Consider the following 5,630-nt stretch of genomic DNA (forward strand, 5'->3'; position numbering starts at 1 on the left):
ATTGACAAACGCACTACGTGTTAACTTCATTTTCTTCTTGTCCACTATCAAATTTTCAACAATTCTTCATTTTAGGTTGGTTGCGTTTAAAATTCTGAACAATCTATGCACACAAATGGAAGTTGAAAATTAAACATGTACATATAAGAAAAACAAAAGCCACTAAAACTTAATTATCTGATCAATGTTAACAATGCCAACAGAAACAGTTGGATTGGACATTGAAAAACAAGGTGAAATCCAGCCCAGTCAACAAGGAAAATAGAGAAATTTCTGAATCTGATAGTCGGTTATAAATACATAACGCACACACATAAAAGATCTAATCAATAGCCAAGACAGAATTCCTTCCACATGTCACCAAGTTTCTAGAAGCAGAATGTCAAATATTGGCATTTTAAAACTATGGAACCTTACTTAAGCACCTTTATTTGCATTTGACAAACAAAGAATGGGAGACCAATAATGCAAAAGCCAAACATAAACATACACTCGCACACAAAAGCAAGCATAATCCCTTATTTTAAACCAAAGAAGCGGAAAAAATCATATCATAAGAATAATTTATCAAAATCAATATACAAAACACTACCATATTTCCTTAGCAGAAAACCTGGTGTGTGTGCGTGTATGTTTGAAAAGCAATATATATGTTCTTGGGCAACCCAAGTTCCAGAGGCAATCACAGAAAGATAAGATTCAAGATACTCATGATTCTTATCAACCTCTTTAGAAGGCAAAGCATAGTCTGCGAAAGCAAGGCACTTCCTATCATCAGAAACAGGTTTGACGTGTCTTCTGCAGAATCAGGGTCAGAACAAGAAGTTTCCTGACAAAAAAAAATGAAATTTATGGCATTCTGGAGAATTTATTGTAACACTAGTGTATACATCATGAATAAATAATTTCTATGTTAATTTACTCAAAAGCTTGTCGGTAACTGTGGTTAGTCTTGTGTGCATCTTGCTGATAAACATCCATCCAAATTCCAAACAACTGTAATATATAGGAAGGGATGAACTTTTATGGGTAGCGGAGATTAACTTATACAAATGTATAGGATGGGGAATGCCCTAATGAAACAAAACAAGACAGATAAAATAAAAATAAACTATACTTGTGTTTATTCTACCAAATAAAATGAAGTAGGAACTATGAACAAGTTTATAAAGGGAAAATTTATAGATACTTACCCCGTAACTACTGAGTTAAAAAGATGGCAGATGAATCTATTGGGGACGGAAGATTTTGATTTGGTAAAGAAGCTAATCGTCCAGCTCTGGCCAAGGAATCAGCATCAGCTGCAGATAAAATTACCGCCTCTTCTGGACCTATCTGCCTCTTGATCAACTCCAAGTTTTCATTAAGAACCTCAATTTCTCCAAAAGGAAATCTCAAATCCAGGGCTTAGACCCCAATGTGCAATTGCTTGCTCTTTCTTAAACCTCAAGAAAGGCACGCAAAGCGGTTGGATTTGCTAAAATTGGAAGACCTACCTACAGAACTCTGTTGTAAAAGCTTCCAATATCTGAGTCTGGAGCAAAAATTCGAGTATCCCTGCCAAATTTGTTCTGGAGAATACCCAGGCACTCAGCTTCTCAACCATCAAACTGAGCATTTGCATATATCAAGCCCGTCACCTTGGTTTCTGTCAGTGATACAACTGAGGACCTTTATATTACCCTTCTTTGACTCCGAAAAGCAACTTTCTCATAACATGAGTCCTGCAGGTATCTATCGGCACTCTTCAGTTAGAGATCTGGAGCAGCAGCATTGGTCAGCCTGCATTCACCACACAACCTTCCCTTTTCAATAGTTCTCTCCAAATAAATTGTGCACAATGTGGACTTATGGGTTCTATAAAAGTATCTGCACATCCATAAAATGCCATACCAAGTAACGATTGTAACCTCCAACCCCACATGAGAATCTATACTCATTACTAGCAGCTTGAAGATCATAAAGCCCAGTCTTGACATCACCCGTTTCTCTGGTTCAGTGTAGATAATAGCCTGACCTGAAAGTGTGGAACCAAAAGATTTAGTAATGGTGGCAAGATTTAAAGATAATAAATTTACATAAAAATTACATTTATGTATAAAACACAACTGTTCTAGCCAAGAAGAATGGATCCCAACTAGAGCATTCAGTTTAGCCAAAAACACAAGGATTTCTAGCCAAGTTTTCCCAATCATACGCGTCTCTTTTATGTTCTGCCTGCTCCCCCTACCTTCTGTATCCGGTCTTATTTTCAGTCTTTCTTCAATACTAAATGTTAATTACCGATTTAAGAACAATTTCTAGTATTTAAGTTATTATAATAATATGATGAGAAAATAATGGGATTGTTATATTCAATATTTATTATTTAGTTAAGATTGTATCTAGATCGACTTTAATCCTATCTGCAAGAGTCTAAAACTGATTGGACCCGACCCGTGACACCAGAATCCCTCAGCCATAGATTAGATTCAAAAAAATGGCGGTTACAGCTTTCTAACTTCCCCACCGTCTTTTCAACTACTCCATCTTTGCCTCTAACCCTTACACTTACCTCTCTTTACCTTTCACAACATTTTCACTCTTCATTTGCTTTCATATTCTCCAACATCAAAAACTTTCTTCACCGTGCGCTCCTTGCTTCTTGTTCACTCCTATTTCTTAGTTTGATAGTCTTAGCTTCCTTGCCTCTTTGTTCTTTCTTGTATTACATCTCTTTTCCAGAACTTCATTAACCATGGATTATTATGTTGTCTATTCCTGGGCAAAACACGACATTGTTCATTAACTAAAGCTCGTATTGACCTTAAAGTCTATATTGGTACTTAAGCGTTTTATTCTATTTATCCTTCATTTTTTATTTATCACTAACATCTTATATGTTGTTTTACAGAATACCATGGAAATAAGTAGGGCAGAGATTACTTGTCGTATGAAGAATATTCAAGCAAAAGAGAACCATGTTGTAGCCATTGTCGTGAACGACTCTGGGAAGACTAACACCACTCCCCTAAAGAGAAGGGATCCACAACAATCTCGCCCATTGGCCGATCGTATTGATCTTGAGCACAAGGACACTCATAGTCGTCATTCCTTATCCAATGATGATAATGCCCTTACTATGCAAAGCTTGGCTCCAAGCACTTTTTGACCTAGGATTTTAAATGGTTTGGATCAAATGGTCAATTATGCTTGCACCAAAGCCCAATGCTCAATGCTCGATCCACTTGACTAAAAACCTATCCAAAGTATTGCACTTGACATGAAAAGCAAAAGGGTTTTTCATTTTGACCATCTTTACAGATAGGCTCATCAAACTTACATACACTAACTACAACAATATCATTCTCAAAACTAGAGCATATGAGTGTGACAAAACTTTCAGAATTTTTTTGGTAATAGTAAGTAAACACAAAAAAATTGCGAACAATATTACGTTTTGCCCAGGATTAGATAGTATAATACTTCATGGTTGACAATGTTCAGGAAAAGAGAGGTGCAATATAAGAGAAAGAACAAAGAGACAAAGAAGCTAAGACTTTCAAATTGAGAAATAGGAGTGAACAAGAAACAAGAAACGGTGAAGGGTAAAGAGAGGAAAGTGAAAGGGTCATAGACAAAGATTGGGAAGTTGAAAATACTAGAAACGGCGAAAAGTTATAAAACCATAATCGCCATTTTTTTTTTAATTCAATCAATGGTGGCACGTGAAAGTAAACAACTTTTTTGGAACATTTGAAAGAATATCCCACCATAACAATGATGAAGCACGATGGTTGAGATAAGGGCAAGTCATGGGTCATTTAGTTAGCATCTAAGGCCTTGCCCTGAGAGTGGAAGGCTTGTGGTGTCATGGGTAGGTACAATTAGTTAACCTCTATGGTCTCGACCTAATGTTGAGGACTTGTGGTGTGGTGTCATGAGTCAGGTTACATCAGTTAGACTCTTACTGATAGGATTAAAGCCAGATACAATTTTAACTAATAATAGAGAATCAATGTAACAAGTCTCATCATATTATTATAATAGCTTAAGTAATGAAAATTAGACTTAAAACCGGAAATTAACATTTAATATCGAAGAAGAAGAAAAAAATAGTACTGGATAGAGATGATAGGGAGCACACAGAAAATAAAAAGAGTCGTAAAATGGGGGAAAAGATAGAACTAAAAGTACTGTGTCTAAACTGGATGACATCCTTTTTTATTTGAAGTTTAACCAGCATGCAGCTGTGGAAGGCGAAGGGGAGGACAACGTGGCCAAGGTGCAAGTAACCGTTCATCTAAGGGGAAATCGCCGAAGAATTTATCGCCAGACGAAGGGGGTTTCTCCCCCGCTTCTGCTCTGAAAACCACTTTCTCTTCCCACCACTTGTGAACCTACGACTCAATGTCGAGAAGACGGTTCCGCCGTGAGAAGCTCTACGCGCCGCCCTCGCTCTCCGTGTCCGAAAGCTCATTGAAGGTAAAAAGAGGAATTAAACACAACGTTTTAAGAGGAATGTGAATTAAGAAATGTAGATGAGTATGATGCTTACCGTGCGCTAGTGAACTTTTTTGAAGGACGGAAGGAGCGAGTGTTGTCAACGACATACAAACCCTAAATTTCATTTTCTACTGTTTGGATGGTGTAACGGTAAGTGAGAAAGTTAAAAAGGAAAAAAATAAAAGAAAATTAAAGTGAGAATATAGGTAATATGGATTAAGGTAAAGATTGAAAAAGTTGATTGCTAAGATATAATGATTATAAAAAAAATTTTACTATTCAATGATCATTATGTACTTTTATCAAAATTAAATTTGTTTTTAATATATGACAAAAAAAAACACTATCTCGTAGAAAAATTTGTTGAATTTGTATGTCCCACGGTATGATCCTTGAATATATTTAAATCATTCCTACTAAGGTAATTAATTGTGTTAGGATTCTTAACATTAACTAATTAGTATATGAAACTAATTTTATAATTATTAACGTATTGGTGATTTTCTAGTTTTTTCTTTCAAATTTCTTGAAGTATGTATGTTTGGTCGAGATTGACCTGAAAAAGATACTCTGACGATCATGTAAGTACTCTATATAAAAAATATATATTTGTAAATTGGTAAAGACGTACCTTACACCTTTAAAAAAGGTTTATTTATGAAATTGGTCATGGATAATGGACTGAATATCAGTTATTCACTGATGTATGTCGTAATCCCTAATTTATAGAAAGGTATATTGATATACTGGTATGTTGGTATATATGAAAAATATTTTTAATATCTTTTGGTTGATCAGTATTTAGATAATTTATGGGAAAAATAATTTTTGCATAATTCATAAATATAACTCATAAAAAACTCTTTATAACTGTCATTGTTGTCATTTATTAAGTATCTTGAAATATACTCTAGGAGAGAATCGGTTGACCGGAAGGAAGGAAGACGGGCGCATCTCGACCCATGCATTAACCATATACAACACATTTTTTTTTTCTCAGCGCATAGAACACATGTGGAAAGTGGGACAATACATTTTAGGCAAACACAAAAGTCACACGCTTTTCTTCTCACTTATGATATCTTGACCAAAGTGTATGTGGGCTCGTCAATTTCATCTCTCATTTATCAGCGTTCCTATTTAAG

General features: G+C 35.4%; 1 long non-coding RNA gene across 1 annotated transcript; it reads right to left on the reverse strand.

Moving 5' to 3' along the window:
• Positions 1-535: 535 nt before the first annotated feature.
• LOC137832491 (uncharacterized) lies at positions 536-4,658 on the reverse strand. The gene is made up of 5 exons (XR_011084583.1): positions 4,538-4,658; positions 2,090-4,454; positions 1,894-2,017; positions 1,194-1,782; positions 536-829 (listed from the first exon to the last, which is right to left on the reverse strand). It is a non-coding gene; the product is annotated as an uncharacterized lncRNA (long non-coding RNA).
• Positions 4,659-5,630: the final 972 nt, after the last annotated feature.

The sequence above is a fragment of the Phaseolus vulgaris genome, chromosome 6 (genome assembly GCF_000499845.2).
Source record: "Phaseolus vulgaris cultivar G19833 chromosome 6, P. vulgaris v2.0, whole genome shotgun sequence".
Taxonomy (NCBI): domain Eukaryota; kingdom Viridiplantae; phylum Streptophyta; class Magnoliopsida; order Fabales; family Fabaceae; genus Phaseolus; species Phaseolus vulgaris.